Here is an 11,370-nt window from a genome sequence, read left to right as displayed (position 1 = left end):
AATAATTTACTTAAAGGCACAGTTCACTCAAAAAATTGAATTCTTTATTTTGTTTAAAAGTTTTATTTTAAGTTTATTTCTTCTGTATTAGCAAGCAAATAAAATAGGAAAAACAAATACAAAGTCGCTGATTACAGGTTTCTAGTTTTCTTCAAAACACATTATTTTGTCTTCAACAGAAGAAAGAAACTCAAACAGCTTTGGAACTAGTAAATTGTAAGTAAAGTGATGACAGTGTTATCAGTTTTGGTGAACTATCAATGTTTTCGAGTTCAACAAGCGGCCATGATAACAACAAATGCTCCCGCTTATCGGCCATTTGATTAAAAGTGACATAAAAGTGCCTCAGGCTTCTGTTTTAATCTATTACAGGGCAGTTTTCAGGTCAGGTTTTTAATTTTACAGGAGTTCAGTGGTCACGGCAGCCACGGAGCGGCGCAGGACTCTCTGTGTGAGTGGGTTGTGTGTGTGTGTGTGTGTGTGCGGGGCGGCTCCAGTTTCAAACACAGCGCCCATCTTTAACACAACACAACCGGACAGTCTTCGTCCTGTGTCGAATTCCCGCCGCTCATGTAAGTAATTCTCTTCAGAACTCCGCATTCTGCGTGTTCGCCGCGGTGTCTTTGATGTTCGGATACATTGTAACAGTTCGCGCTTTTCTTGGAATGCAACAATGTGGCGCGCGCATCATCGATGCTTTGATAACCGCCGCTCGAGTGTCTGTGTACTAACATCGCTTCATGTACTCCGTTTACTCCGTTTTGTAAACTTTTCCCGTCGTTTTTTTTCGCCTCAGCAGCCTGTTGCTTCACCGCTTCTCGGTAGGAAAAGCGGATTTTATTCCCGACGGGCCTGCGGACACAAAGAGATCAGCGAGTAACGGGACACGCGTTATCTGACACACCGATGTCCCAAACACGCACTTTTAGGAAACATTATGCTACATAATGAACATGTTACATGCTTTTATGATGCACTCAATGTGGATTTAGTTGTTTTACTTTATTTTAGATCCATATTTGCGTTACATTGTATAAATTAAGGCATTTGAATGAAAGATGATTCGATCAAAGAGTGAATTAAACAAATCAAGTTACTCTAACTATCGATATACTCAAAGTATACCTCACTTGTGACAGTTTACACCAGCAGCAACAATTGTTGCTAAAGTTAGCGTACTTGGTTACCAAGGAGACGAGTGTGTCAGTGACGAGCATGAGATGTGTGAGACATGAATTGAATCAATGTAAAAAAGATGCATGTGAATTTATGCGTTTTATTGATTGTTCTTATCAGCATGATAAAATTTAGATACTTCTAAATCAGTATGATGCGAACAAATCATGCAAATTTAGCAGTTTTTATAGTGCATTTTGACATTAACCCTCTACTGCACTGTTTCCCAACCCTGTTCCTGGAGGCACACCAACAGTTCATGTTTTGGATGTCTCCCTCATCTGACCCATTATTGTCAGGTGTTGGAGTGTCTTCTAATGTTCTGATGAGTTGTTGCCATGAACAAAAATTAAGTTTCCTCCAAAATAGCCAAACCGTTTCTTTGTTTTCTGTGTAGGCTTGTATTTTGCAGTGCTTTAAAATACTCAAAAATGTCTCTGTCAATGTTTTCGAACAATTATATTTGATTTACCAAAGTCACACATCCATAACAGAGAGATGTCACATCCATAACGAAGCTTGTTCCTCATAAATGCAAAAATGTAAACTCAAATAAAATCAATCATGTTTGTTTTATAGTGATCCGACTCTTATCCTTTTGATTAGCATCGTTTCTTTTGGGTTGTGCCGTTTAATTCACAGAATTTCTACAAAAGTATGCTGTATACCAGAGGTGGGCAAACTCGGTCCTGGAGGGCCGGTGTCCTGCACAGTTTAGCTCCAACTCTGATCAAACACACCTGCTTATAGATAGTTAGTGATCTTGAAGACACTGATTAGCATGTTCAGGTGTGTTTGAGTAGAGTTGAAGCTAAACTATGCAGGACACCGGCCTTCCAGGACCGAGTTTGCCCACCACTGTTGTATACTGTAACTTGCACACTTTTTTGTCACACCCATAACTCATGTTTATTTTCAATATTAAAATATAGAAAATGTTTACAGATTGATTTTTTTTCTGCTCCCACAACTCTGTGGCTAGTTGTTTTAAAAAATATAAAGAAATATTTCAATATAATGTTAACAATACTTCCTCTGTCGATTTATGTTTTGAGATTTTACTGCAAAAGTCACATCTATAATGCTGGAGTTGCTCATATACTACACTACGCCTGTCATATCTGCCTCTGAGCTAACTTACCTGAACGGTCTCCATCACTGCTCTTATCAAATGTCCAATCTGCATCATTCTCATGGTCAGTAAAACCCATCTCATCCTCACTTTCATCTGCAGGAAGAGCCAGTGCTGTCCTTTTCTTCTTTCACTTACCAACATGACAGTCCTCACTAATACACTGTTCCCTGTATTCATATCTAATCAAAAGTATTGCCTTTAAAATCTGATTTTATCCTTAATGCAAATGCCATTACCATATGACTAATCGACATTTGCATTCAGCAACTACTCACAATAAACGGCAGTCTGTCAGAAATCACTCCACAGAAAAGCACTGCACGTCATGTGACTTAACCAAAGCACATCATTGGCTAAACTAAGGTCTTCTCTTTCCTACAAAAAAACTGAATATTCGTCTTAAAGAAACAGTGGCAGGGAAATGAACATAAGTATCATGTTGCCATATGGCAACACCATGCGGTAGAGGGTTAAATTATAGATCCAAAATGAGTATTTGAGATGTATGGATGGATGGATAGATAGATAGATAGATAGATAGATAGATAGATAGATAGATAGATAGATAGATAGATAGATAGATAGATAGATAGATAGATAGATAGATAGATAGATAGATAGATAGATGGAATGGTATAGATGGATAGATAGATGGATGGATGAATAGATGGAATGGTGTAGATGGATGGATGGATGGATGGATGGATAGATAGATAGATGGAATGGTATAGATAGATAGATGGATAAATGGATGGATGCATGGATAGATAGAAGGAATGAGATGGATGGATGGATGGATGGATGGATAGATAGATGGATGGATGGATGGATGGATGGATGGATAGATGGAATGGTATAGATAGATAGATGGATGGATGGATAGATAGATGGAATGGGATAGATGGATAGATAGATGGAATGGTATAGATAGATAGATAGATAGATAGATAGATAGATAGATAGATAGATAGATAGATAGATAGATAGATAGATAGATAGATAGATAGATAGATAGATGGAATGGTATAGATAGATAGATAGATAGATAGATAGATAGATAGATAGATAGATAGATAGATAGATAGATAGATAGATAGATGAAATGGTATAGATAGATAGATAGATAGATAGATAGATAGATAGATAGATAGATAGATAGATAGATAGATGGAATGGTATAGATAGATAGATAGATAGATAGATAGATAGATAGATAGATAGATAGATAGATAGATAGATAGATAGATAGATAGATAGATAGATAGATAGATGGAATGGTATAGATAGATAGATAGATAGATAGATAGATAGATAGATAGATAGATAGATAGATAGATAGATAGATAGATAGATGAAATGGTATAGATAGATAGATAGATAGATAGATAGATAGATAGATAGATAGATAGATAGATAGATAGATAGATAGATAGATAGATAGATAGATAGATAGATAGATAGATGGAATGGTATAGATAGATAGATAGATAGATAGATGGAATGGTATAGATAGATAGATAGATAGATAGATAGATAGATAGATAGATAGATAGATAGATAGATAGATAGATAGATAGATAGATAGATAGATGGAATGGTATAGATAGATAGATAGATAGATAGATAGATAGATAGATAGATAGATAGATAGATAGATAGATAGATAGATAGATAGATAGATAGATAGATAGATAGATAGATAGATAGATAGATAGATAGATGGAATGGTATAGATAGATAGATAGATAGATAGATAGATAGATAGATAGATAGATAGATAGATAGATAGATAGATAGATAGATAGATAGATAGATAGATAGATAGATGGAATGGTATAGATAGATAGATAGATAGATAGATAGATAGATAGATAGATAGATAGATAGATAGATAGATAGATAGATGGAATGGTATAGATAGATAGATAGATAGATAGATAGATAGATAGATAGATAGATAGATAGATAGATAGATGGAATGGTATAGATAGATAGATAGATAGATAGATAGATAGATAGATAGATAGATAGTTGGATGGATGGCTGGATGGATGGATGGATAGATAGATGGAATGAGATGGATGGATAGATAGATGGAATGGTTTAGATGGATGGATAGATAGATAGATAGATAGATAGATAGATAGATAGATAGATAGATAGATAGATAGATAGATAGATAGATAGATAGATAGATAGATAGATAGATAGATAGATAGATGGAATGGTATAGATAGATAGATAGATAGATAGATAGATAGATAGATAGATAGATAGATAGATAGATAGATAGATAGATAGATAGATAGATAGATAGATAGATAGATAGATGGAATGGTATAGATAGATAGATAGATAGATAGATAGATAGATAGATAGATAGATAGATAGATAGATAGATAGATAGATAGATAGTTGGATGGATGGCTGGATGGATGGATGGATAGATAGATGGAATGAGATGGATGGATAGATAGATGGAATGGTTTAGATGGATGGATAGATAGATAGATAGATAGATAGATAGATAGATAGATAGATAGATAGATAGATAGATAGATAGATAGATAGATAGATAGATAGATAGATAGATAGATAGATAGATAGATGGAATGGTATAGATAGATAGATAGATAGATAGATAGATAGATAGATAGATAGATAGATAGATAGATAGATAGATAGATAGATAGATAGATAGATAGATAGATAGATAGATAGATAGATAGATAGATGGAATGGTATAGATAGATAGATAGATAGATAGATAGATAGATAGATAGATAGATAGATAGATAGATAGATAGATAGATAGATAGATAGATAGATAGATAGATAGATAGTTGGATGGATGGCTGGATGGATGGATGGATAGATAGATGGAATGAGATGGATGGATAGATAGATGGAATGGTTTAGATGGATGGATAGATAGATAGATAGATAGATAGATAGATAGATAGATAGATAGATAGATAGATAGATAGATAGATAGATAGATAGATAGATAGATGGAATGGTATAGATAGATAGATAGATAGATAGATAGATAGATAGATAGATAGATAGATAGATAGATAGATAGATAGATAGATAGATAGATAGATAGATAGATAGATGGAATGGTATAGATAGATAGATAGATAGATAGATAGATAGATAGATAGATAGATGGAATGGTATAGATAGATAGATAGATAGATAGATAGATAGATAGATAGATAGATAGATAGATAGATAGATAGATAGATAGATAGATAGATGGAATGAGATGGATGGATGGATGGATGGATGGATGGATGGATGGATGGATGGATGGATGGATGGATGGATAGATGGATAGATAGATAGATAGATAGATGGAATGGTTTGGATGGATGGATGGATAGATGGAATGGTATAGATGGATGGATGGATAGATGGATAGATAGATAGATAGATAGATAGATGGAATGGTTTGGATGGATGGATGGATAGATGGAATGGTATAGATGGATGGATGGATGGATGGATAGATAGAAAAAAAAAGAGATAGATGGATGGATGGATAGGGGGGGTAAATAAATTGTAAATAAATCAAAGGTTTACACTGAGGTAACACTATTTGAGTTCCTAGTAACTTCCTAATAAATTATTTTACATGTCTTTCCTTTGTAAACTAAACTAGCGAAACTACATTTAGATTTTGTGTCCGAAAATAAATGTAAATTACTAAAGTATAAGAAAATAATTCTGCCAACAAATATATGAAATATTTTAGATCTACGCTGATTTGTAAATCAGAGTTGTAACTAAACAGTGATTGCAGGTTTACAATAAAATACGACACATTTTTGTACAGAAAAAACAACTTGGCGACAGGAAATCTCCATGGGGCCCCCAATAAATGCCTAGAAGTATAAATTATACCTATAAATTATGTATAACATTGTTTTGGTGTATAGTAAGGGTCCAACAAATACAATGTAATTACAATTACACAAATTTGTCCCCCATCCTGAATCATGGAGCAGTCCAGCAGTCAAATCAGGTAAAGGTTTAGTTTTAAAAACAAAATACTTTATTTATTATTTTTTAGTTTGAGGAAACAAATCATTAAATATGTAATAAGATTAAAAAACGAGTGCATTTAAGACTGTTTGGCCCCTTGGCTGGAATTGCTTAGAGCCCCCAAATCAATAAATCCGCTCCTGGCTATAGGTGAATGGAAGAAGCTAAATTGGCCGTCGTTTATGTGTGTGAATGAGTGTGTATGGATGTTTCCCAGTACTGGGTTGTGGCTGGAAGGGCATCCGCTGTGTAAAACATATGCTGGATAAGTTGGTGGTTCATTCCGCTGTGGCGACCCCTGATGAGTAAAACGATGGAAAATGAATGCGTATAAGACCCATTTCTGTGACTCAGTGTTTATTTGCAGTATTCGTTCATCCTTTTGGTGGTCATGTCAGTCAGTGAGTTCATTTATCTTACATCTTTACTTAATGTCTGTAATGTGGTCTCAAATAGTGGAGTTTTGAAGCAGTCTGGTGACCATTTTTTGCTCTCTTTATCAGACCAAAATGTTTCCAACAGCTGCTGAGGGAACGGGCTGTATTTAACATGCAGAGAACATGCCAGCGACGTCTGTGTGACAACACACTGGGATATTGCATTCATTACACAATGGCAGAGTATTAAAACGTTTGCTAATATAGTATTGATCTGGGGCAGTTGGTAGCACAATCGCCTCACAGCAAGAAGGTCGCTGGTTCAAGCCCCAGCTGGGTCAGTTGGCATTTCTGTGTGGAGTTTGCATGTTCTCCCCGTGTTGGCGTGGGTTTCCTCCGGGTGCTCCTGTGTGAATTGTGAAAGGTGAATTAGGTAAGCTAAATTGTCTATAGTGTATGTGTGTGAATGAGTGTGTGTGAATGTTTCCCAGTGATGGGTTGCAGCTTGAAGGGCATCCGCTACATAAAACATATGCTGGATAAGTTGGCGGTTCATTCCACTGTGGCGACCCCAGATTAATAAAGGGACTAAGCCAAAAAGAAAATGAATGAATGAATGAGTATTGATCTGTGTTTGGTGGGGTTTATTGCATGCACGTTTTGTTGTTGTTTTCAGAAATGGTTTGCATGTTTTCCTGTTCTTGTAGCATTATGCGACCAGACCAATGGCGTAGATTTAGGGTGGACAGAGGGGACACGTCCCCACCAATATCCCCCAACTATTAAAATGTCCCCACCAACAATTTAATTCACTGTAAAAAAAAAATTGCGCTGTCATTAATAAACTAAACATGCAGAAAGGGTTAAATCACATTCTCTCCTCGGGTCACCCCCCCACTCCCCCCCCAACACATATGATCATTGTGATTGGCTGTGCCTTTCCCTGCTGTCACGTGAGAGGCTGTAGCTGCTCTCAGATCAGATACAAGTAACAAGCGCCAAAATTGTGCTGGTGAATTTCACGTGCAAGAATAAGGTGTGTGAAGGTGTGTGACGCACGCAAGTGAGAATGGGGAAAAAAGGTGGACATCAGGAGCTATTTCAGCGAAAAGTGTAAGTCACAAACTCTAGTTCGCTACTGAATGAGTCCATCATGATAATGCTGTTAATGCTCGTGTTTTCCACACTTTAACACAGTCTATCATTATAGCAGACTGATATATTCTGTGCATAACATACCCTGAAAACTAACTGCAGAATAAACAGCTACATGTAAAAGTATATGACCCCTGCCAGTTCTCCTCATCTCTCAGAGTAGCATGTGCAATTTGATTAATTAATAATATATTTTAATAGCAGTTAAATAATTAATAGCTATATATATATATATATATATATATATATATATATATATATATATATATATATATATATATATATATATATATATATATATATATATATATATATATATATAAATATATATATATATTGTATTCACCCGTCCCCACCTATGTCAAGTGCAACCCTACGCCCTTGGACCAGACTTCAGTATATGTGAAGGAAGGAAAGACTTGATCATCTTGTTTAGCTTCTTGCTCTAGATGTCACCGCCAACATTAATTAAAACTGCAGGGAAGCGTCACAGGACGAAGTTAATCCTCACGTAAGAGCATTAGCCCGTATAAAGACAGCAGTCAGGCTAATGTGTAGAGGGCATTTAGAGCAGAGGAGAGTACACCAGTCAGTCTTAAGTTAATACTGTGCTCATTCAGTTAGCCATTTTGATTCTGGACACAGGGCGGCACGGTGGCTTAGTGGTTAGCACTGTCACCTCACAGCAAGAAGGTCGCTGGTTTGAGTCCCAACAGAGTCGGTTGGCATTTCTGTGAGAAGTTAGCTTGTTCTGCCAGTGTTGGCGTGGGTTTCCTCTGGGTGCACCGGTTTCCCCCACAGTCCAAACACATGCCTTATATAGGGGAATTGATGAAGTAAACTGGCCGTAGTGTGTGAGTGAATGAGTGTGTATGGTTTCCCAGTACTGGGTTGCAGCTGGAAAGGTATCCACTGTGTAAAACATATGCTGGAATAGTTGGCGGTTCATTCCGCTGTGGTGACCTCTGATGAATAAAGAGACTAAGCCGAAGGAAAATGAATGAATACTATAGTATTTTAGTTGACAGTACTTTACTGTGATTGCAGCTGACCCGTCAGAACCAGCAGAGCGTCTCTAGAAATATCAGTTCTCTGATAACACACACTGCAGATGCTGTCCAGACCTCTGATAGGTGAAGTTTATCTGAACACACGCTGGGCTGTTTCACATCTCCTCCTCCTCCCGGTGTGGCCAGTGATGATAAAAGCTCACATTAGTTTGTGCTTAAACCCACAATGGCAGCTTTTCACTGTAGTGCCATGGGAACCATCAAAGCCTGTCTGCCCACGAGTCACATGACCAAGACTGCAGATGCACTGATTAAAACTCGACAACCTAGAAATGATATAGTATTATTTATTTTGGGCTGGGTGGTACCGTATGATGTTATATATTGTTAACATGGAATGAAATGTTTATCGTAATAAATTTTTTAGTTTTACATACACTGAAAAAAGTATTAATTGGATTTACTCAATTTTATTAAGGGCGACACGGTGGCTCAGTGGTTAGCTCTGTCACCTCACAACAAGAAGGTATTTACATCATGATGAGCATGTTATTTTACATTTGATTGTTCAACTTCTGTACTTAAATACTGTTAAACTCCCTAGAAAATCATAAAGGAGTGCTTATTTATTTATTTTTACTTGTAATTTACTATAATTTATGCAGAAGCACTGCATAGTAAGACTTGATGTTCCCAGTCGATCTAATTAAACGAAATCTGTCCAAATAGAGCTGTTCAAATCATCTGGTGATATTACAATTATATCAGGGGTGGCACGGTGGCACAGTGGGTAGCACGATCGCCTCACAGCAAGAAGGTCACTGGTTCGAGCCCCAGTTGGGCCAGTGTGTGTTTCTGTGTGGAGTTTGCATGTTCTCCCTCTGGGTGCTCCGGTTTCCCCCCCAAGACCAAACACATGCGCTATAGGGGAATTGATGAACTAAATTGGCCAAATTGTATGAGCGTGTGTGTGAATGATTGTGTATGGGTGTTTCCCAGTGATGGGTTGCAGCTGGAAGGGCAAAACAATAAAACAATAAATGTGTAAAACAATATATGCTGGATAAGTTGGCGGTTCATTCCACTGTGGCGACCCCTGATGAATAAAGGGACTAAGCTGAAGGAAAATTAATGAATTAATATATGCATGTGTTGAATTATATTACTTATTCCAATATACTTGTATTGTTACTAAGTTAGGAATAAAGTACATCCAGTCTGTGTTATTTAGCAGTTGTTATTTGGGAATAACATACATTGGAATGTCCCGACTGACCAATCAAAATCAACTATTTTAGATAGTCTTCTAATAAGGTATAATAAAAGACCCTTTGACTATCAATTAGACAGCAGAAGGGATTTTGTCAACTAAAGGCGGCTCACACTGTGAGATTTTCTATAATCCTGAATGATTCTAGCATGTCAGACTTTATGAACAGCTCCCATGTCACACTGTAAGATCTCAGCTGTCATAATGTCAGACTGAACGTCAATAAAGATGCACCAAACACAGAAGAAAACTCCCCTGGAGTTTGACGTGATCCACCCGTGACACTTTCACTATCCTGCGTTCTGAAATGATTCCTCACAGCAAACGTAAACAATCTGTAGAGGTATTTTACATACAGCAGGTCTCAATGATAAAACCAGGAGGTTTTGACATTTCCTCGTGGTCTTATGAATTGTCGTATAGATTCTGTCATGAGATTTGGCGCTCCTATTGGTTCTTGGATTAACGCTCATCGCAGCTGTTGTCACACAGCAGGAAAGTTTCTGAAATCTCTGACACCGTCAGAACTACATCGGAGGAAAAATCTGATCGCAAGCACTAAGCGGCTGTCTGTGAACATGTCAAACCAACGATCGAAGATCACCGATTTTAGCCCAGGATTTCAGGAATCTTTTAGGATTTCCCAAATTTGATGACAAAATTGTTGCTGAAATCTCACAGAGTGAGCAGGGCTTACGTTTTCAGCATCACGTCCATCATTTTAGTGGACTTGCATATCTCATATAGGCATGGGCAGGAATAAGATTCTGACGGTATGATAACCTTGGATATAAACATCACGGTTTCATTGTATTGTGATCACTGCTCTAAAATCTGTTTGTTTTAATGGTCTGGGTGAAAAACAAAAAACTTTTTTCCCCTTTGAGCACAAAATATTTTATTTTTAGAAACATTTAAAGGATTTTGTAACAGTAAACATGTCAGGCTAAATAAATCAAATAACTCACTGACTTCTGCTGTCTTCATTCGTTTCAAAAACACTGATTTCTTTACAATATAAAACAGCATCTTTGGATATCTTTTCTGCTGGAGATACTGTTGTCCTAAAAACAGAAAAAAGGTAAAAAAAATCGTACTCATCACATACCTCAGCAACAGTATAGCAGACAAAATGTTGGCGATGTTAAAACCTTGCCTTTTCCAAACCGCGGTATACCTTACAAACGGTTATCGTCT

General features: G+C 36.7%; 1 protein-coding gene across 1 annotated transcript in view; it reads left to right on the top strand.

Moving 5' to 3' along the window:
- The first annotated feature begins 489 nt into the window (after positions 1-489).
- LOC130232524 (multiple PDZ domain protein) overlaps positions 490-11,370 on the top strand; it is a 123,738-nt gene continuing 112,857 nt past the window's right edge. Inside the window, 1 exon segment of the mRNA XM_056462476.1 lies at positions 490-572. The gene's annotated coding sequence lies outside the window, so the exon portion shown is untranslated.

The sequence above is a fragment of the Danio aesculapii genome, chromosome 7 (assembly GCF_903798145.1).
Source record: "Danio aesculapii chromosome 7, fDanAes4.1, whole genome shotgun sequence".
Lineage (NCBI taxonomy): Eukaryota > Metazoa > Chordata > Actinopteri > Cypriniformes > Danionidae > Danio > Danio aesculapii.
The sequence above is the reverse complement of the archived record's forward strand: the minus strand, read 5'-3'. Positions and strand labels throughout refer to the sequence as shown.